The following is a 23,154-nucleotide window of genomic DNA, read 5'->3' as shown; positions in this document are numbered from 1 at the left end:
CCATGCATTTTACAGCAAAGAAGGGAGCAATGTCATTAAGACACCCTCCAACTTGCAGCTTTTAGACAGAAGGCCAAATCTGTATGTATAAGAACACTGCATGTATTAAATGTGGTAATCATCTCCCAGGCTGCTGGAACCATTTGTTCACTATCACAGAACCATGACTGATGACATCTGGCAAAATGCTTTCCCTAAACATCCTACAACTTCACCTGACGTTCTGGTCCTGGGTAAAACAGAGACAGTAAAATATCTTAAGGCAAATATTAAGGACAACACCGCAGCTCATGAGAACTGGACACTAGAGCTGGGTCTTCCCTTCTTCTTCCTTCTGTACAGCATGGAAAGCCAGTCAGCAGGCTCCAGGAAGCAGCCTTTCTGATATTCTCTCTCTTTCTCTCTCTCTCTTTTTTTTTTTTTGAGACAGAGTCTTGCTCTGTTGCCCAGGCTGGAGTGCAATGGCACGATCTTAGCTCACTGCAACCTCTGCCCCTGAGTTCAACCGACTCTCCTGCCTCAGCCTCCCGAGTAGTTGGGACTACAGGCATGCACCACCATGGCCGGCTAATTGTTGTATTTTTAGTAAAGACGGGGTTTTGCTGTGTTAGCCAGGCTGATCTCGAACTCCTGACCTCAAGTGAGCTACCCACCTCGGCCTCCCAAAGTGCTGGGATTACAGGCGTGAGCCACCGTGGCTCCCCGCTGTCATATTCTCTCAACTACCTGCAGGCTCCACACTGCCCTTAGGATGGTGGTCTAACGCCTTAGCGTGGCTGTCAAGCCATCTGTGTTTTGACTGACTTTATCCCTCGACGATCCCAGATCATGAGCCTTGTGCTTGGTGTTGCCTACAATCTCCATTGCCTTCCCCATCCTTCCACCTTTGCACACCTGCTTAAATTCCTCCATGATTGCAATTAGCTCTCAGTTGCCTTATTTGCTTATTCATCTCTCACTCCACTAGACTGCAAGCCCTTCCGTAGCAGGAAACACGAACTATTCCTATTTATTTGTACATGCCTGGGACATAGAAAGCAAGAATTATTCGTTGAATGAGTGGATGGATGAATGAATGCTTCAAAAGAGCCATTTAAAATGTAGATTCTCATTGAATGTTCAGGTTTCAGGGTGATGGCTGTGTTCACTTGTTTAGCAATAGTAGAGAACACTTTCACTGCTTGCTAGCGTTTGGCTCCTCAGTTTTGTTTAACAGAAGATGAGGTACTGGGGCAACAGTAACGAGTTAGAGAACAGGCAGGTTTTCAACAGCAGCCCTTTATTGCAGCAAAAAATAATCTGAGCCAACCACACCCTAAATCATTGATGCTGGCAATGAGAGGAGTTAAAAGGAGAATCAAAGCGATTATGTTTAAAGCCCCGGGGCCGGGCGTGGTGGCTCATGCCTGTAATCCCAGCACTTTGGGAGGCTGAAGCGGGTAGATCACGAGGTCAGGAGATCGAGACCATCCTGGCTAACACGGTGAAACCCAGTCTCTACTAAAAATACAAAAAATTAGCTGGGCGTGGTGGCGGGCGCCTGCAGTCCCAGCTACTCGGGAGGCTGAGGCAGGAGAATGGTGTGAACCTAGGAGGCAAAGCTTGCAGTGAGCCAAGATTGTGCCACTGCATTCCAGCCTGGGTAACAGAGCAAGACTCTGTCTTAAAAAAAAAAAAAAAAAAAAAAAAAAAAAAAAAAGGATGGCCCAGACCCAAAGAGTGAGGGGTAGCAAGGTTTATTGTGAAGAGCAAAAAGACAAAAGCTTCCACAGCATGGAAGAGGACCCAAGTGGGATGCCACTGCTGGCTGGGGTAGCCAGCTTTTATTTCCTTATTGTCCCCGCCCATGTTCCATTTCTGTCCTATCAGAGTGCCCTTTTTTTCAATCCTCCCCATGATTGGCTACTTTTAGAATCCTGCTGATTGGTGGTTTTACAGAGCGTTGATTGGTACGTTTTATAATCCTCTTGTTATGCAAGCTTTCTAGGCCCTTTCTGTAAAATGGGTATAATGATAGTATCTAACCACTCTAGCATCCGGCATTTATTACAGTGCATGCTCAGTTCATGTTACTATTTTTGTAGCTAATAACTTACCAGTTTTTTCAATAATTGATCTTATATACTTAATACATTATATATATTAATTTCACATTACTTAGATACAAGTGCTATGAAAGATTGCTAAGTCTAAAAGCAGAAGTGAATGTGGTCTAAAAAAGTGAGTGTGCTGAATTTCTTTTCTATTGAGCTGGCTGCTCATTTGACTAAATCAACTAATCCACACAGGTGTTTGGGTGTCAATTATATGTTGCCTAAGTCATATCCTTTTGAGCTAGAAAAGTTGTTCCACTTAATTTCAAACCATTTTGTTAATACTTTTCAAATTTCTGGAAATCTGTTCACTTAAAACTTATTTGGATGTCTAATCGTTTGCAAATTTCGTATTTTAGCAGTAATATCCATCGCTACCCTGATGTGCAACACACACTGCACATTTTACAACTTTATATGTGAAGACTTAAAAGTCTCCCTTTGATTGATTAGCAGCGTTGAAAATGATGGGTCATGTCTATAATGCAAAATCAATTGACAAAAAGTACTGAATGGCTTTAAAGGGAAAAGCATCTCTGAATTAGGTTTGTAAAGGAACACCTTTAATTTTTGTTACATTCTACTTTCTGTTCTTAGTTTTTTGTCTTTGTGTCTTTTTCCTTTTTCTTTTTTATTTAGAGATGGGTCTCACTGCGTTGCTCAGGCTGGTCTTTCACTCCTGGCCTCAAGTAATCCTCCCACCTTGGTCTTCCAAAGTGCTGGCATTACAGGCATGAGCCACTGTGCCCAGCCCAGTGTTTTGATTTTCAATAAACTTTGTTTTCTTTTTTATTTATTTGATCTTACCAGACCAAATTATTTTCATTAAGAGTTATGGTCAGAGTTGGAGCTTGGGAGCAGTAAAAAGGAACAGGTTATAATAATAAAAATACTATTTCCCTAATACTTGTTTGTAAATCATGCTTTTTGTTTTTGTTTTTCAGCATACCCACTTTTCTCAATAGGCTATTTTGCTGAAAAGTTTTCAGAAAGTTCTATTAAAAATTAACCAAAGTCTTATACTTAATATATTTTTAGTAACTTTGTTAAATGAATGTCAGACATAAAGCTAATGCTAGTATTTGGAAGTGATGTTGAAGTTTTGATAAGGACATTTAAAGTTATGGATGATAATTAAGTCTTACTGTAAATTACTACCTGACTATGAAACTTGGTACAGTCAATGTAGCTCTGTAAGAGGAATAATAAAGATAGAATAGTCATGACTGGTGCTTTTCTTCTTAATCATTCAGGGGAAGGAGCAAAAAAGAGAATTAACATTTGTTTGAATACCTATTTGTGCCACTCAATAATTCAGGAACTTCAGAGATCTCACTTAATTCTTTCAGCAAAACAGGTTACAAATAAAGAATCTGAGGTTCATAGAAGTTTGGAAATTCATACGACTTCAGAGAGAGGGGTTGGGGGATTGAGGGACTGGGGATTAAACCTAAGCCTGCCTGGCTCCAAGGCAGTTTCCACTGCAGTGTCTACTGTATTTGGAACCTCTATCAGGTAGTTCTCGTAGCTTTTTGGAAGAAAGTGTAGAAAGAAGTTTGAAAGTCATTCTTATGATCAGTTTGCTTCCTGGTTCCTAACCAACCAAGTGGATCTAAGTGAGGCCACTTTGTAAACAGGTAGGTCTCCAAATTGACGAACACAGCAGAATCTGAGACCTTTTCAGAAACTTTGTACTGCAGGTTTAATATGGTCTGTTGCTCAGGGGAAGTGGAGATTGTTGAGACTGTAGGCACCCTTATTTTCCCTTTCACATAGCAATCTTTTTTTTTTTTTTTTTTTTAAAGACACGGTCTCGCTTTGTCACCCAGGATGGAGTGCAGCGGTGTGATCACAGCTCACTGCAGCCTCAACCTCCTGGGCTAAAGTGATCTTCCCACCTCAGCCTCCCAAGTAGCTGGGATTACAGGTGTGAGCCACCATGCCTCACAGTAGCAATCCTTTTCTTAAACCATCAGGACAAATGTCTTCCTGAAGATTTATAACACCTGGTAGTGATCCCAACTCCTTTTGGGCTGACTTAAGACTAAGTTTCTGGTTAGGTAAGACAAGAAAAGAAGCGACTGCAGAGCTTAGTAGTTAAGGGCACACACAGAGTCAGACAATATTGGGTGTGAATCCTGGCACTGCCATGGTACTAATGTGCTGCATCAGTCATGTTGAGAGGTGAGGCCAGCTGGACTTCCTGGGTCCAGTGAGGACTTGGGGAACTTTCTTGTCTAATGAGAGGATTATAAAACACACCAATCAACACTCTGTAAAACGCACCAATCAGCAGGATTCTAAAAGTAGCCAATCGTGGGGAGGATTGTAAAAAGGGCACTCTGATAGGGCAGAAATGGAACATGGGCGGGGACAATAAGAGAATAAAAGCTGGCCACCCCAGCCAGCAGTGGCATCCCACTTGGTTCCTCTTCCATGCTGTGGAAGTTTTTGTCTTTTCACTCTTCACAATAAACCTTGCTACCCCTCACTCTTTGGGTCTGGGCCATCCTTTTTTTTTGAAACGTAGTCTTGCTCTGTTGCCCAGGCTGGAGTGCAGTGGCACAATCTTGGCTCACTGCAAGCTTTGCCTCCTAGGTTCACACCATTCTCCTGCCTCAGCCTCCCGAGTAGCTGGGACTGCAGGCGCCCACCACCACACCCCGCTAATTTTTTGTATTTTTAGTAGAGACTGGGTTTCACCGTGTTAGCCAGGATGGTCTCAACCCCCTGACCACGTGATCCACCTGCTTCAGCCTCCCACAATGCTGGGATTACAGGCATGAGCCACCGTGCCCGGCCCTGGGCCATCTTTAAAAGCTGTAACACTCACTGCAAAGGTCTGTGGCTTCATTCTTGAAGTCAGTAGACCACGAACCCACTGGCAGGAACCAAGTACATACACAATGTTATGCAAGCTTTCTAGGCCCTTTCTGTAAAATGGGTATAATAATAGTATCTAAGTCATGGGGATTTTGTGAGGATTAAATGAAATGCCTGTTAAGCATTTAAAATGCCTGGCACATTGAAAGTTCTTTTTGCAGACAGTCTCGCTCTGTAGCCCAGGCTGGAGTGCAGTGACATTATCTCTACTCAATGCAGCCTCTGCCTCCTGGGTTCAAGCGATTCGGGGCCTAGCCCTGAGTAGCTGGGATTAGAGGCATGCGCCAACATGCCCACCCAATTTTTGCATTTTTAGCAGAGATGAGGTTTCACTATGTTGGCCAGGGTGGTCCGGAACTCCTGACCTCAGGTTATCCGCCTGCCTCGACCTCCCAAAGTGCTAGATTACAGGTGTGAACCACTACGTTTGGGCCAAAAGTACTTAATTCTCATTGATGTCCACATTCAACAATTACTAAGTTTGTTTTTTCTGCATCCAGCTGCAAATCATCTTCAAAGTTGTGAACTCAGGAAATCTCAGAGGCGTTTATAGGCTTTCCAACCAGAGATGATATTTGGGATTCTAAGAAGTAAACAGAAATCCTTAAGAGAACACCTTTCAAGCTAAGTTCCCATCCAATATTGAGTGGTGGCTTCGAATCGTCCTTTTGGCTTATCTTTTTAAATGTAAGATTTTTCTTTTTCTTTCTTTCTTTTTTTTTTTTTTTTTGAGACAGAGTCTCACTCTGTCGCCCAGGCTGGAGTGCAGTGGCTGGATCTCAGTTCACTGCAAGCTCCGCCTCCTGGGTTTACACCATTCTCCTGCCTCAGCCTCCCGAGTAGCTGGGACTACAGGCGCCCGCCACCTCGCCCGGCTAGTTTTTTTAATTTTTTAGTAGAGACGGGGTTTCACCGTGTTAGCCAGGATGGTCTCGATCTTCTGACCTCGTGATCCCCTCGCCTCGGCCTTCCAAAGTGCTGGCATTACAGGCTTGAGCCAGGACGCCCGGCCAAGTGTAAGACTTTTTGAGGAATCACACTTGGTACCTATTTGGTCACTTTCACCAAAGTACAGAACCAGTCTGCCACCAGAAGAAATTTAATAACCTTGAGACTCAGAGAGTAACGCTGCCTGCTTGGTGGGCAGCCAGACCAGGGGAGGTCAGACGTGGCTCTTCGGATCAGGACAGGGCAATATGGTGGAAATGAGATCCTCTAGAAATTCTAAGGAGTGTTTTGTTCTTCTGACTTCAGAGAAGGGGAGTGGACAGAACCAACCAAGGGGAGAGAGGCAGGCCCAGCCATTGTCTGACGTGAGGCACGATAAAACATTGGAGGGCTGGTTTAGCAAAGGGCAAGGTAGAGTTGGCAGAAGACGCGCCTGCAAAGGGGGGTGGGCAAGAGCTTCAAGACGCGAATGACACTTGAGCAGCCTGGGCTCACGTCTGGTAAGGTTTACGCCGCCTGTTCCCGCCATCTGGCAACTCCACCCCAGAAGGGTGAGTTTGGTTCTTGACAAATCCCTTTCGGACACACAAGCTCTTTTATTAAAATATAACCCCACTGACAGATTGCAGACTAGGCACACAGGTCCCAAAGCACCCCCGGAGACCGCTGCAGTCCCGCTCCGCCGCCCCGGGCTCCGCGCGGCCGCCGGAAGTTCCCCTCCCCCAGATCTTGGCCCCTCCCTGAGGCGCGCGAGCGTGTCGTCGCCCGCTCCCGGCCAATCAGGGCGCGCGACCAAAATAGCGCCGTATAAAAGCTGGACGGCGGGCGCGGCCGGTGCAGAGCCTCGCGCTGGGGTGGGGTTGCGCGCGCAGGTGAGGGGGGCGGGGCCGGCGCTACCGGCGGGGCGGGGCGGACACTCCCACCGCGCCCCTGCTTCTGCCTGACGTGTACCCCGAAGGTCGTCAGTCCGGGCTCCAAGTACGTAACAGTGAGTTTCTAAGTGAGTCACACGGACGCGGCTGGTCTCTAGTGAAACATAATCCTTCACTCTTCTCAACGGTTCCCTCTTCGGAAGGAAGCGCAGTCCGCAGCGACGTCCGAGGGCGTGATCGCCTGCGTCGCACCCGCGTCTCCAGTGGCCACCCCTTGTCCTACAGGAACACGCATCTGCTTAGCAGGCGCTGAGCCCTTGAGGAAGCCTAAAATGAATGAACGTGGCTCTGCCTCCTGAGCAGGCTCACAGTTGTGGGTGGCGAACAGAAGGGTGTCCATGCCTAAGGTCGACGGCGATAAGACGGACAGATGTTCTTCTCAGGAGGAGATCAGTTCCACGTGGGAGGCATTTCTAGGAGTCACCTTTCTTCGAGGAAGTGACCCGAGCTGTAGGAGGTGGAATCACAAAGGCTTTGGCGCCCTACACACCTGGGTTTTAGCCTCAGCTTGAGTCACTCACCCAGTCTGTGACGCCGAACACATCAGCAAACCTCAAACTTTCCCCATCTTTAAGATGCAGATAACAGCCGGTCACCATGGCGCGTGCCTGTAATGGCAGCTACTCAGGAGGCTGAGGCAGGAGGATCGCTTGAACCTGGGAGGTGGAGGTTGCAGTGAGCATCTTTCCCCCTCCGTGCTCAGGTTTAATCCCCCCTTCCTCCCTCCTTCCCTCCCTCCCTCTTTTCTTCCTTCTTTACGTTTCTCTTCTTTTTTTCTCCATCATTTCTTCATTTTTCTTATTTTTTTCCTGACATAATTTACACACAATAAATTGCACAGATCTTAAGAGGACAGCTGGGTGAACTTTTACATATGTATACACATGTCATCAGCCCCCAGGTCAAGATCTAGAACATTTCCATCACCTCAGGTTTCCAACTGCTCCTTCCCAGTCAGTGATACTTCCCCAGAGGTAACCACTATTCATTTGGACTTAAATTACCAAGTATGAGTTGTGTCTACTCTTAAACTTCATGTAATTGCAATCAAGCAGTATGCTTTATTCCAAACTTGTCCAACCGGCACAGGCCACGGTTTTGAATGTGGCCCAACACAAATTTGTAAACTTTCTTAAAACATTACGATATTTTTTGTGATTTTATTTATTTATTTATTTTGAGACAGAGTCTCTGTTGCCCAGGCTGGAGTGCAGTGGTGCGATCTCCGCTCACTGTAACCACCACTTCCCAGGTTCAAGCGATTCTCATGTCTCATCCTCCCGAGTAGCTGAGGTTACAGGCTGGTGCCACCACACCTTAATTTTTGTATTTTTAGTAGAGATGGGGTTTCACCATATTGGGCAGGGTGGTCTCAAACTCCCGACCTCAGGTGATCTGACCACCTCGGCCTCCCAAAGTGCTGGGATTACAGGCATCAGCCACCGTGCCCCGCCATGTGATTTTTTTTTTTTTTTTTTTTTTTTTTAGCCCATCAGCTATTGTTAGTTTTAGTGTATTTTATCTGTGGCCCAAGACGATTCTTCCAGTGTGGCCCAGGGAAGCCAAAAGATTGGACACCTTTGCATTTCTGTCTGTTTTTTTTTCACCTACTGTAGTGTGTGAGATTCCTCCATGTTATCACACATATCAGTAGTTTGAAGTTTGTTTATTATAGTATTCTATTGCATGAATAGACTTCAGTTAATTTATCCTTTTTTCCACTGATGTGTATTTGGGTTGTTTTCAGTTTTTGGCTATTATGAATAAAGCTGCTCTGAACATTCATGTAGTATGGTGAATAAATGCACTGATTTTAGTTGGCTATATACCTGTAAAAGGAATTTTTGTGTAATAGGATGATAGGTGTATAGTTTTAATAGACACTGCTAGCAGTTTCCCAAAAGGGTTGAATCAATTTTTGAAAATTGGCCGGGCGCGGCGGCTCATGCCAGTACTCCCAGCACTGTGGGAGGCCGAGGCGGGCGAATCACAAGGTCAGGAGTTCGAGACCAGCCTGGCCAATATGGTGATTCCCCGTCTCTACTTAAAAAAAAACAAAACAAAAATTAGCTGCACATGGTGGCGTGCACCTGTAGTCCCAGCTACTTGGGACGTGGAGGTAGAAGAATCTCCTGAGCTCAGGAGGCATAGGTTGCAGTGAGCCAAGATCATGCCACTGCACTCCAGCCTGGGTGACAGAGCAAGACTCCGTCTCAAAAGAAAAAAAAGGGCTGGGCGAGGTGGCTCACGCCTGTAATCCCAACACTTTGGGAGGCTGAGGTGGGCAGATCACCTGAGGTGGGGAGACCAGCCTGACCAACGTGGAGAAACCCCATCTCTACTAAAAATAAAAAATTAGCTGTCCGTGGTGGCACATGCCTATAATCCCAGCTACTCAGGAGGCTGAGGCAGGAGAATCACTTGAACCTGGGAAGTGGAGGTTGTGGTAAGCCGAGATCATGCCATTGCACTCCAGCCTGGGCAACAAGAGTGAAACTCCGTCTCAAAAAAAAAAAAAAAAAAAAAAAATTATAGTTACTTCACATCCTTGTCAACAATTGGTGTTAACAGTCTTAAATTTTTGGTGGTTATTCAGCAGTGTTTCCTAGTGGTGTTTGTTTGTTTGTTTGTTTGAGACAGAATTCTGTCACCTAGGCTGGAGTGCAGTGGCACTATATCGGCTCACTGCAACCTCTGCCTTCTGGGTTCAAGCAATTCTCCTGAGAAGCTGGGATTACAGGCATGCGCCACCATGCCCGGCTAATTTTTGTATTTTTAGTAGAGACGGGGTTTCACCATGTTGGCAAGGTTGTTTTTGAACTCCTGATGTCAGGTAATCTGCTGACCTCTGTCTCCCAAAGTGCTAGGATTACAAGCGTGAGCCATCATGCCCGGCCTCCTAGTAGTTTTAATGTGATTTCCCTAATGAATGATAATGTTGAGCCCCTTTTAATAACTTATTAACCATTTGGATGATTTTTTTTTTTTTTTTGGTGAAACGACTGTTCAAGGTTTCTGCACATTTTTAAATTGGTCCATGTGTTTATTCCGTGTAAATTGTAGTAACACTTTATAATTTTTGGATATGTCTTTGTTAGGCATATGTATCATGAATAGATCCTCCTAGTCTGGGCCTTGCCTTGTCAAATTATAATATTATTATTTTATTTTGTTTTTAAAATTAACATACAGTAACACTGCTTTTTCTTTTTTATTAATACAGTTCTATGAGATTTAACACATATATAAAATTAGTGTTGGCCCGGGCATGGTGGCTCACACTTGTAATCCCAGCACTTCGGGAGGCTGAGATGGGCAGATTACTTGAGCCCAGGAATTTGAGAGCAGCCTGGGCAACGTGGTGAAAACTTGTCTCCACAAAAAATACAAAAATTAGCCAGGCATGGTGGCGCGTGTACCTGTAGTCCCCACTACTTGGGAGGCTGAGGTGGGCAGATCGCATGAGCTGGGGAGGTTTAGGCTGTGATTGCACTACTGCACTCCAGGTGGGGTGACAGGGGGACACCCTGTCTCAAAATAAGTAAATATAACTACCACTGCGATCAGATACAGAACAGTTCTGTCTCCCCAAAAACTCCCTTGTTCTGCCCTTTTGTAGTCATATCTTTCCCCACCTGTAATGCCTGAGAATCTCGAATCTATTCTTTGTTGCTGTGGTTTTGTCTTTTCCAGAATGTTATGTAAACGGCATTCATTCTACAGTGGATATTTTCAATCTGGCTTCTTTCACTCAGCATAAAACCTGTGAGATCTCCATGTTGTTGCATGTATCAATAATCTTTTCCTTTTTGTTGCTCAGTTTTCTCTAAATACCCAGGAGGGGGCTTTGCTGGGTCATTTGTAAGTATATGATTAACTTTATGCAATTCTGCCTAACTAGAGGACCAATTTGTGTTCCCATCAGCAGTGTGTGAGTTCAAGGTACTCAGCATCCTTACCAGCACTTGTTATTACCATTATTTTTAATTTAGCTGTTGTAACAGGTGATAGTGGTAACTGTCATCAGGGTTTTAATGTACCCTTTTTTTTTTTTTTTTTTTTTTTAGATGGAGTCTCACTCTATCATCCAGGCTGGAGTGTGGAGTGCAGTGGCACCATCTTGGTTCACTGCAACCTCTGCCTCCCAGGTTCAAGCGATTCTCCTGCCTCAACCTTCCAGCAAACCCAGCATGGTGTATTTTTAGTAGAAACGGGGTTTCACCATGTTGGCCAGTCTGGTCTCAAACTCCTGACCTCAAGTGATCTGCCTACCTCAACCTCCCAAAGTGCTGGGATTACAGGCATGAGCCACTGCGCCCAGCCTTAATGTACACTTTTCTAAAGGCTGATGATGGCGAGCACCATTTCATGGCCTTACTTGCCATGCATTTATTCTCACTGGTGAAAGGTCTCTTCAAACCTTTTACCAATTTTTTTTTTTTAAATCAGGTTGTTTTTTTTTTGAGACAGAGTCTTGCTGTGTTGCCCAGGCTGGAGTGCAGTGGCACAATCTCTGCTGACTGCAACCTCCACCTCCCAGGTTCAAGCAATTCTCCTGCCTCAGCCTCCCAAGTAGCTGGGAGTACAGGCACCTTCCACCACGCCCAGTTGATTTTTGTATTTTTAGTAGAGACGGGGTTTTGCCATGATGGCCAGGCTGGTCTCGAACTCCTGACCTCATGATCTGCCTGCCTCGGCCTCCCAAAGCACTGGGATTACAGGCGTGAGTCACTGCACTCGGCCAAAATCAGGTTGTTTTCTTACCATTGAATTTTGAGAGTTCTTTAAATATTCTGGATACAAGTCCTTTATTAAAAAGACTCCCTTCCATTGACTTTGCACCTGCCACTTTGTGAAAAGTCAGTTGGCCATGTTTGTGTGAATTTATTTCTGGACAATTCTGTTTCATTGATCTATGTGTCTATCCCTTCACTGACACAACATTGTCTTGATTGCTGTAGCTTTAAAGTAAGTCTTAGCGCCCTCCAGCTTTGTTCTTTTTCCTGATTACTTGGGTATTTTACGTCCTTTGACTTTCCATATATATTTTAGACTTGTCTATGTGTTTTAACAATCCTGCTGGGGATTTTGTTCTTTTTTTGTTTGTTTTGTTTTTCAGACAGTCTCAGTCTGTAGCCCCTGATGGAGTGCAGTGGTGCCATCATAGCTCACTGTAACCTCAAACTCCTGGGCTCAAGGGATCTTCCTGCCTCAGCTTCCAGAGTAGCTAGGATCACAGGTGTGCATCACCACACCTGGCTAATTAAATTTTTTTTTTTTTTTTTTTTTTTTTTGTAGAAACGGAGGTCTCGCTATGTTGCCCATACTGATCTCAAAATTCCTGGCTTCAAGTGATCCTCCTGTCTCAGTCCCTGAAGTGCTGGGATTACAGGTATGAGCCACTGCGCCCTACCACGTGGGGGATTTTGATTGTATTTGTGTTAAATCTATAGATCAATTGGAGGAGAACTGACATCTTAACTATATTGAGTCTTCCAGTCTGTGAATATAGTATGTCTTTCCATTTATTTAGACTGTTTTATTTCGTTCATCAGCATTTAGTGGTGTTCATATATAGATCCTTCACGTGGTCTGTTAGATTTATGGCAGACTATTTTTCTAAGCCACTGTGATTTAAAAATTTGGTTTCCAGATATTCATTACCATTATAAAGAAATATAGTTGGTTTTCGTGTGTTAACCTTGTATCCTGCAATCTTGCTAAACTGACATTGGTTTTAGAAGGTTTTTATGGAATCCATGAGATTTTTTACATAGGCAATCATGTTGTTTGTGAATAGGGACTACGGACAGTTGTGTTTTCTCCTTTCCAATCTATGATTTTCATTAAATTTTATTTCCCAATTTCACAAGATAGGTCTTCCTGTGCAATGTTGAGTAGGAGGGGTGAGGTGGACTTCCTTGCCTTGTTCCCGATCTTAGGGGGAAAGAAGCATTACGTCTTTCACAGTATGTTTCGTTAATAGGCTTTTTTGTAGGTTTGCGTTATCGGTTTAGAGAGCTCTGTTCAATTCCTCATTTGCTGAGTGCTTGTACCGTGAATTGATGTTGAGTATTGTCAGTTGATACGGTCTTGTTGCAGATTACATTTTTATTGGTTTTCAAACGTTGCATCCCAGGAATAAACCCCACTTGGTCATGATGTGTAATTTTTTAAAATGTATTACGGCTTTCAGTTTGTTAGTATTTTGCATCTGTGTTGATGAGGGATATTGATTCATGATTCATGAGGATCTTTTGTTTTTGTTTTTGTATTTTCTTTATCTGGTTTTAGTATCATGATGATGCTCATCTCATAAAATGAGTTAGGAAGCATTCCTTCCACCTCTGTTTTCTGGAAGAAACTATGTAGAACTCATGTTACATCTTTCTAAAAATCTTTGGTACTATTTGCTGATGAAACCATCTGGGGCTGCAGATTTCTGTTAAGGAAGATTTTAAACTGGAAATTCAACTTTTTGTTTAATAGATAAAGGATTTATTTAGGTTTTTAATTTATTCTTTGATGAGTTTTGGTAGCTTGTGCCCATCAAATAATTGATCCATTTTATGTAAGTTGTCAAATGTATGTGTGCACAGCTGTTTGTGTAATTTATTACCCTTTTAGAGTCTGGGTGTGCAGTGATAGCCTATCCTTCGTTCCTAATGATTGGTTTTGATTTTTTATTTTTTTATTTTATTTTATTTTATTTATTTATTTATTTATTTTGAGACGGAGTCTCGCTCTGAGGCCCAGGCTGGAGTGCAGTGGCCAGATCTCAGTTCACTGCAAGCTCCGCCAACCGGGTTCACGCCATTCTCCTGCCTCAGCCTCCCGAGTAGCTGGGACTACAGGCGCCCGCCACCTCGCCCGGCTAGTTTTTTGTATTTTTTAGTAGAGACGGGGTTTCACCGTGTCAGCCAGGATGGTCTCGATCTCCTGACCTCGTGATCCACCTATCTCAGCCTCCCAAAGTGCTGGGATTACAGGCTTGAGCCACCGCGCCCGGCCGGTTTTGATTTTTTAAAGTCAATTTCCTATTTTCAATTCCAATGATTTCTGCTCTAATTTTTATTATTATAGTTCTCTTATGCTGATTGCTTTAGGCTTATATTATTTTCTTTTTATAGTTTCCTAAGGTGGAAGCTTGGATTATTGATACTAAATCTTTCCTCTTTTTTTTTTTTTTTTTTGAGACAGAGCTGTGCTCTTGTCGCTCAGACTGGAGTGCAATGGCACAATCTTGGCTCACTGCAACCTCCACCTCCCAGGTTCAAGCGATTCTCCTGCCTCAGCCTCCCAAGTAGCTGGGATTACAGGTGCCTGCCACCACACCCGGCTAATTTTGTATTTTTAGTAGAGACAGGGTTTTGCCATGTTGGCCAGCCTGGTCTCTAACTCCTGACCTCATGATCTGCTCTCCTCACCCTCCCAAAGTGCTGGGATTACAGGTGTGAGCCAACGCGCCTGGCCTCTTCCTTTGTAATATACACATTAAGTGCTAAAAATGTCTGTCCAGGCCAAGCACGGTGGCTCACGCCTGTAATCCCAGTACTTTGGGAGGCCGAGGCGGGCGGATCACAAGGTCAGGAGATCGACACCACGGTGAAACCCTGTCTCTACTAAAAATACAAAAAATTAGCCGGGCGCGGTAGTGGGCGCCTGTAGTCCCAGCTACTCAGGAGGCTGAGGCAGGAGAATGGCGTGAACCCGGGAGGCTAAGCTTGCAGTGAGCCGAGATCGCGCCACTGCACTCCAGCCTGGCGGACACAGCGAGACTCCGTCTCAAAAAAAAAAAAAAAAAAAGTCTGTCAAAGCATTGCTTTTACTGTATCCCACAAAATTTGATAAGTTGTATTTTCATTTTTATTTGGTTCAAAACAATTAAAAATTTCTCTTGAGACTTTTTATTTTACACAGGTGTTATTTAGGAATATGCTGTTTATTCTCTAAATATTTTCAGCATTTTTAGCTCTCTGTTACTACCTTTTAAAAATTATTTATTTATGTATTTTTAATTTTTTACTTTGTAGTTTTAATTCCACTGTTGCCTGACAGCAACTTTGTATTATTTCTGTTCTTTTAAATTTGTTGAGGTATGTTTTCTGGCTAGAATTTGATCTAGGTTGGTGAATGTTCCATGTGATCTTGTGAAGAATGTGTATTCTGATGTTGATGGATGAAGTAGTCTGTAGATGTCAATTCAATCCAGTTGATTGATGATGCTGTTTGGTTTAACTATATCCAGACTGCCTACTGAATCTGTCAGTTACTGACAGAGGAGTGTTGAAGTCTCAAACCATTATGTTTGATTTGTCTATTTATCCCTGGATTTGTTGTTGTTGTTGTTTTGTTTTGTTTTTGATATGGAGTCTCACTCTGCCACCAGGCTGGAGTGCAGTGGCACGATCTTGGCTCACTGCAACCTCCGCCTCCCAGGTTCAAGCAGTTCTCCTGCTTCAGCCTTCCGAGTAGCTAGGATTACAGGCGAGTGCCACCACGCCTGGCTAATTTTTGTACTTTTAGTAGAGACGGGGTTTCACTGTGTTAGCCAGAATGGTCTCGATCTCTTGACCTTGTGATTTGCTGGCCTCAGCCTTCCAAAGTGCTGGGATTACAGGCGTGAGCCACTGTGCCGGCCTTTTTTTTTTTTTTTTAAGATGGAGTCTTGCTCTGTCACCCAGGCTGGAGTACAAATGGTATTATCTCGGCTCACTGCAACCTCCACCTCCCAGGTTCAAGCAGTTCTTCTGCCTCAGCCTCCCAAGTAACTGGGATTACAGGCACCTACCATCACATCTTGCTAATTTTTGTATTTTTAGTAGAGACGGGATTTCACCATGTTGGCCAGGCTGGTCTTGAACTCCTGACCTCAAGTGATCCTCCTGTCCTGGCCTCCCAAAATGTTGGGATTACAGGCATGAGCCACTGTTCCTTGTGCTTTTTTTTTTTTTTTTTTTTTTTTTTTTTTTTTTTTTTTTTTTTTTATCAGAGTCTTGCTTTGCCACCCAGGCTGGAGTGCAGTGGCATGATCTTGGCTCACAGCAACCTCTGTCTCCCATGTTCAAGCGATTCTCCTGCCTCAGCCTCCTGAGTAGCTGGGACTACAGGCATGTGCCATCAGGCCTGGGTAATTTTTGTATTTTTAGTAGAGACGGGATTTCACTATGTTGGCCAAGCTGGTCTCGAATGCCTGACCTCAGGTGATCCACCTGCCTTAGCCTCCCGAAGTGCTGGGATTACAGGCATGAGCCACCATGCCTGGCCATTTTTTTCTTTCTTTGATGTAAATTTTCCTTTCTTTATGTAGATCTGAGTTTCTGACCTATACAGTTTCCCTTTTTTCGAAAAACGTACCTTAGCATACCTTGTAGGGCATTCTCCTGGCAACAAATTCCCCCAGTTTTTGTTTATCTGAGAAAGTCTTTATTTCCCCCCTTTTTTTGAAGGATAATTTCACTGGATACAGAATTCTAGGTTGGTGAGTTGTTTTCTTTTCAAAATATTTCATTCCACTGTCGTCTTGCTTACATTGTTTCTAGTGAGAAATCTAACATAATCCTTATCTCTCTTCTGCTACAGACAAGATATTTTTATTCTGCTTTCTTTCTAGATATCCTCTTCGTCTGGTTTTCTGCAGTTGAATATGATATGCCTAGGTAGAGATTTTTTGGTGTTTATCCTGCTTGGTGTTCTCTGATCTTCCTGAACCCGTGTTTAGATGATTGTCATTAATTTTGGAAAATTCCTAGTGATTATTACTTTGAATATTTCTTTTGCTTATTTCTGTCTTCTTTTGTTATTCCCATTAAATGCATATTAGACCTTTTATAATTGTCCCACAGTGATACTCTATTTGAACATTTCCTTCCTTCCTTCCTTCCTTCCTTCCTTCCTTCCTTCCTTCCTCCCTCCCTCCCTCCCTCTCTCCCCCCTCCTTCCTTTTTCTTTCTTTTTTTAATTTTTGAAACAGAGTCCCACTCTTTTGCCCAGGCTGGAGTGCAGTGGCGCGATCTCGGCTCACTGCAACCTCCGCCTCCCAGGTTCAAGCAATTCCTGCCTCAGCCTCCTGGGTAGCTGGGATTACAGGCGCCCGCCACCACGCCCAGCTAATTTTTGTATTTTTAGTAGAGATGGGATTTCATCATGTTGGCCAGGCTGGTCTCGAACTCCTGATCTCAGGTGATCTGCCTGCCTCAGCCTCCCAAAGCACTGGGATTACAGGTGTGAGCCATGGCACCTGGCCCTGTTTGAGCAGTTTCATTTTTTTTTTCTTCATGTTTTCAGTTTGGGGAGTTTCTGTTGACATATCTCACAGCTCACTGATTCTTTCTTCAGGCACGTATTACCTACTGATGATCCCATAAAGGCATTTTTCATTTCTCTCGCAATATTTTTAATTTCTAGAATTTTCTTTTGATTCATTCTTTTAGTTTCCATCTCTCATTATTTCCCTTCTATTCTTGCATGCCATCTGCCTTTTCCCTTGTATCCTTGTTATTTTAAATTCCCTACCTGATAATTCCAAAGTTTGTGCCACATCTGAATCAGAGTCTAATGCATAGTTTGTCTCTTCAGACTGTTTTTCTTATCTGTTAGCATCCTTGTAATTTTTTGTTCAAAGCCAGACGCGATGTATTAGGCATAGGAACTGAGATGATTAGGCTTTTACTGCGAAGACTTAATGTTAATTTGGCCAGGAGCAGACCTGTGTTTAACGTTTGCTGTACCTGCAGAGCCAGATGCTTCCTCTATTTTCCTTTTGTTTTGTTGTTGTCTTTGGGTTACCCTAAAACCTCCTTCAATGGAGTCTGTGCTTTGCAGCTCTCTCAGTTGCAATCCCGTTTCCTGTTATTATGCAGGAACTATGATGTGATAGTTTGAGGGAGAGAAAGTGCTCTCTAACCATCTGATTAAATCTCAGTTTTTAATGGCTCTGAAACCTCTAAAGGTGGACTGTAACCTTCAGAGCCTTTTTTTTTCCCTTCCTTTACCTGATACAGGAAAGCTAGAGGGGCTGGAGTTGGTTAATTGCCATTCCTCCAGGTAAGATAAGACTCAGGTAAAATAATTTCCCTTAGAAGGCAGGCCTTTGTTATAGAGAACTGAGTGTTTTTCAAAGTATTTACTTTCCCCCTGGATGTATTTTTAAATGGTTACTTTTCCTTTTCCCCTGCCTGAAACCCTGGTGAGGCTCCTGGAAATAAAGCCCATGAAAGTGTGAGGCCCCTCTAAGACTAGGCCCTCAGGAGAGCTGAACCAGAAGTTCTGCTGTTTAAGTTTAAAGAAATTATCTAGTTATCTTTCTCTTTTGATTTTCATTTTGTAACCGCCCAAGGGGTTCACCTTGCCTGCTGCCTAGACAGAGCCGATTGATCAAGACAGGGGAATTACAATAGAGGATGAGTAATTCATGCAGAGCTGACTGTGCGGGAGACCGGAGTTTTATTATTACTCAAATCAGTCTCCCCTAGCATTCTGGGAGCAGAGTTTCTAAGGACAATTTGGTGGAGGGAGGAAAGCCAGTGAGCCAGGGGTGCTGATTGATCAGGGATAAAATCATAGGGAGTCAAAGCTGTCTTCTTGCTCTGGGTCAGTTCCTTGGTTGGAGCCATAAGGTCAGATGAGCCAGTTAATCCATCTGGATGGGGCCAGCTGATCCATCAAGTGCAGGGTCTGCAAAATATCTCAAGCACTGATCTTAGGAGCAGTTTAGGGAGGGTCAGAATCTTATAGGCTCCAGCTGCATGACTCCTAAACCATAACTTCTAATCTTGTGGCTAATGTTAGTCCTACAAAGGCAGTCTAGTCCCCAGGCAAGAGGGAGGTCTGCTTTGGGAGAGGGCTGTTACCCTCTTTGTTTTAAACTATAAACTAAACTCCAGAAGTTACTTTGGCCTGTGCCCAGGAATGAACAAGGACAGCTTGGAGGTTAGAAGCAAGATGCAGTCTTAGTTAAATTAGATCTCTTTCACTGTCTCAGTCATAATTTTCCAAAGGTAGTTTCAATCTCCACTGTGGTTATAGAACATATTTTCTATGATTTCACTTTATATTCTCTATGATTTCAATTCAGTATTTTGTGTGATTTCAGTTCAGTCATACAAACATATTTTGTATGATTTCAGTTTGTATTTTCAAAATACAAAATCATAGTTTAATTTCAATGCATCTTTTAAATGTATCAAGGGAGGATGGGTGTGATGGCTCATGCCTATAATCCCAGCATTTTGGGAGGCCGAGGCAGTCAGATCACCTGAGGTCGCAAGTTTGAGACCAGGCTGGTCAACATGGCAAAACCCTGTCTCTACTAAAAATACAAAAAATAGCGAGGTGTGATGGCACACACCTGTAATCCCAGCTACTCAGGAGGCTGAGACAGGAGAATTGCTTGAACCTGGGAGGCAGAGGTTGTAGTGAGCTGAGATCGTGCCACTGCATTCCAGCCTGGGTGACAGAGTGAGACTCCATCTCAAAGGAAAAAAAAAAAAAAAAAAAAAAATTGGCCAGGCGCGGTGACTGATGCCTGTAATCCCAGCACTTTGGGAGGCCGAGGCAGGTGGATCACAAGGTCAGGAGTTGACTATCCTGGCCAACATGGTGAAATTCCATCTGTACTAAAAATACAAAAATTGGCTGGGCGTGGTGGCTCATGCCTGTAATCTCAGCACTTTGGGAGGCCAAGGTGGGCGGGATCATGAGGTCAGGAGATCAACATCCTGTTAGACATCATTTATTAGAGACGGGGTGTTTTTTAGTAACATCCTGTCTCTACTAAAAAATACAAAAAATTAGCTGGGCGTTGTGGCAGGCACCTGTAGTCCCAGGTACTCGGGAGGCTGAGGCACGAAAAAGGTGTGAACGTGGGAGGCGGAGCTTGCAGTGAGCCGAGTCGTGCCACTGCACTCTATCCAGCCTGGGCAACAGAGCAAGACTCTGTCTCAAAAAAAAAAAAAAAAAAATTAGCTGGCATGGTAGCTATTGTCTCTTTTGGTAAATACCAAATTCAGGAAGCATGTATTAGGTGAAATATTCTATGAATATCAATCGGGTTAATTAGTTATGATGTTTTTAGTTCTGTATCCTTGCTAATTTTCTGTTGATTACCAAGAGGAGTGTTGAACTCTCCACGTATAACTGTGGATTTGTCCATTTCTCAATTAAGTTTTATCAGTTTGTCTTCAGATTTTTTATTTTTGTTTTTATTTTTATTTAAGGTTTTGCTGTCACTCAGGCTGGAGTGCAGTGGCTTGATCATGGCTCACTGTAGTCCTGACCTCTGGGGCTCAAGCCATCCTCTTCAGCTTCCTGAGTAGCTGGGACCACAGGTGTGTGCCACCATGCCTGGCTAATTTTTTTTTATTATTTGTAGAGACGGAGTCTCACTATGCTGCCCAGGTTGGTCTGGAACTCCTAGGCTCAAGCAATCCTCCTGCCTTGGCCTCCTAAATTGCTGGATTACAGTTGTGAGTCACTGTTCCTAGCCTTCTTCAGATGTTTTGAAGCTCTGTTAAGTGCACACACATTTAGGATGGCTTTGTCATCTTGGTGACCCTTTTATCATTTGCATGGACAGTGAAGGGTGTGGTGTTTTACCCTGCTTGTAAGCTAGTAAGTCAGTCTGCCAGTTTCATAGATGCTAACAAAAGACATAGATTGCTGGAACAATGACACAGGACCTTATCACCCACAAGAGCAGTGGCCATGGTAGTCACATCTGCACCAGCTCCTTGAGCTTCATTTTCAAAAGGATGATGTGAAAGGGACCAGATGGCACCTACACATGTCAGAGTCTGCACTGTGGGAGAGGATCCCTGAGGTTAGGAACCCACATCTTTAAGAATGGGAGATGGAGGCCGGGTGCGGTGGCTCACACCTGTAATCCCAGCACTTTGGGAGGCCGAGGTGGGCGGATCACGAGGTCAGGAGATGGAGACCATCCTGTGAATGGTGAAACCCCATCTCTACTAAAAATACAAAAAATTAGCCGTGCGTGGTGGTGGGCGCCTGTAGTCCCAGCTACTCGGGAGGCTGAGGCGGGAGAATGGCGTGAACCCGGGAGGCGGAGCTTGCAGTGAGCTGAGATAGCGCCACTGCACTCCAGCCTGGGCGACAGACAGAGACTCCGTCTCAAAAAAAAAAAAAAAAAAATAAAGAATGGGCCGGTTGCAGTGGCTCAGGCCTGTAATCCCACCACTCTGGGAGGCCGAAGTGGGCGGATCATGAGGTCAGGAGTTTGAGATCAGCCTGGTCAATAGGGTGAAACCCCGTCTCGACTAAAAAATACAAAAAATTAGCCAGGCGTGATAGCGCATGCCTGTAGTCCCAGCTACTCAGGAGCCTGAGGCAGGAGAATCGCTTGAACCCGGGAGGCAGAGGTTGCAGTGATCTGAGATCGTGCCATTGTACTCCAGCCTAGCGACAGAGCAAGACTCTGTCTCAAAAACAAACAAACAAACAAACAAAACAAGAACGGAGGCTGAGCCTTCCTGACTTTTGCCACAAAGAGAGCAGTTGTCTTTATTATGCTAGATGGAAATCAAACCCCACCTTCGTTCCAGAGAGAGGCCTATTTCTATTTCCAGTGCTGTTGACTATATAAACATCCTTGAAAAGATACTCTAAACGGAAGGAAGTCATTGTCTCTGCTCATAAAACATTTAGAAATGTGAGAGCTTTTGGAGAATATCTTTCAACAATAACGTCTCCTTTATCCCTGGTCATTTCTTTGGCTCTGAAGCCTCCTTTGTCTGATATTAACATAGCTACTCCACTTCCTCTCTTTCTTTCTTTCTTTTTTTTTTTTGAGACGGAGTCTGGCTCTGTCGCACAGGCTGGAGTGCAGTGGCGCGATCTCGGCTCACTGCAAGCTCCGCCTCCCGGGTTCACGCCATTCTCCTGCCTCAGCCTCCCCAGTAGCTGGGACTACAGGCGCCCGCCACCTCGCCTGGCTAATTTTTTGTATTTTTAGTAGAGACGGGGTTTCACCATGTTGGCCAGGATGGTCTCCATCTCCTGACCTCGTGATCTGCCCGCCTCAGCCTCCCAAAGTGCTGGGATTACAGGCGTGAGCCACCGTGCCTGTCCTCCATCCTTTTATTTTTAAACTCCTTGTATATAATTATATTTAAGGTGGATTGTGTGTATGTTGTTTTGTTTTGTAGACTGCATATAATTTGGTACTTTTTTTAAAAAAATTCATTCTGAAAATCTCTTTAAATTGGTGTGTTTAGATCAGGGGTCAGCAAACTATGTAGGTCAAATCTGGCCTGCTGCCTGTTTTGTTAATAAAGTTTTATTAAAACACAGCCATGCTCATTTATGTATTTTCTTTTTTTGTTGTTTTTGAGATGGAGTCTCATTCTGTTGCCCAGGCTGGAGTGTAGTGGCTTAATCTCGGCTCACTACAGCCTCCCCATCCTGGGTTCAAGTGATTCTCCTGCCTCAGCCTCCTAAGTAGCTGGGATTACAGGTGCCCACCACCGTGCCTGGCTAATTTTTGTATTTTTAGTAGAGATGGGGTTTTACCATGTTGGTCAGGCTTGTCTTGAACTACTGACCTCAAGTGGTCCCCCTGCCTCAGCCTCCCAAAGTACTGGGATTACGGACACCACGCCTGGCTCATTTATGTATTTTCTGTGGCTACTTTTCTGCTACAAAAGCATAGTTCTGTGGTTGCAACAGAGACCATATGACTGACAAGTTCAAAAATATTTACTATCTGGACTTTACTGACTCCTGGTTTATAGTATTTACATCAAATGTAGTTATTGATAGGTTTGGATTCAGATTTTTCCTTTTCAGATTTTTCTTTTATTTATTTTCTGTTTATTCCCTCTAGTGTTTATTTCTTTATTATCCCTTTCCTGCCATGGTTTAGATTATTTGAACATTTTTAGTATTCCATCTGAATTGAACTCTAGAGTTTTTAGTTATATCTCTTTGTATGTGTGTTTTAGTGGTTGCTCTAGGGATTACAATGTACATACTTAACATTTCCCAGTCTAATTAGAATTAGTATTTTGTCATGTTGAGTGGAATGTAGAAACCTTCCCACCACGTAGATCTTTTTATTTTTCCTCCTTTGTGTTTGAATATCTCCATTCATTTGGGTCTTTCATTTCTCTCAGAAATGTTTTGCAATGTTTAGCATAGGGATTGGGCACTTTTTTTCTTAGTTTTTTTTTTTAGGTATTATATTTTCTTCCTAGATGTTTATATGTTTGATATTATACATGGTATTAAAATTTTTTTCATTTAAAAAATTTTTTGAGGCCAGGTGCGGTGGCTCACACCTG

At 43.7% G+C, this 23,154-nt stretch overlaps 1 long non-coding RNA gene across 1 annotated transcript in view; it reads left to right on the top strand.

Annotated features, from left to right (window-relative positions):
* Positions 1-6,853: 6,853 nt before the first annotated feature.
* LOC140713140 (uncharacterized) overlaps positions 6,854-23,154 on the top strand; it is a 41,029-nt gene continuing 24,728 nt past the window's right edge. Inside the window, exons 1-2 of the long non-coding RNA XR_012095000.1 lie at positions 6,854-6,902; positions 12,155-12,248. This is a non-coding gene — a long non-coding RNA (uncharacterized lncRNA). The remainder of the gene's footprint in view (positions 6,903-12,154; positions 12,249-23,154) is intronic.

Source organism: Chlorocebus sabaeus, chromosome 13 (assembly GCF_047675955.1).
Source record: "Chlorocebus sabaeus isolate Y175 chromosome 13, mChlSab1.0.hap1, whole genome shotgun sequence".
NCBI classification, from domain to species: Eukaryota; Metazoa; Chordata; class Mammalia; order Primates; family Cercopithecidae; genus Chlorocebus; species Chlorocebus sabaeus.
The sequence above is the reverse complement of the archived record's forward strand: the minus strand, read 5'-3'. Positions and strand labels throughout refer to the sequence as shown.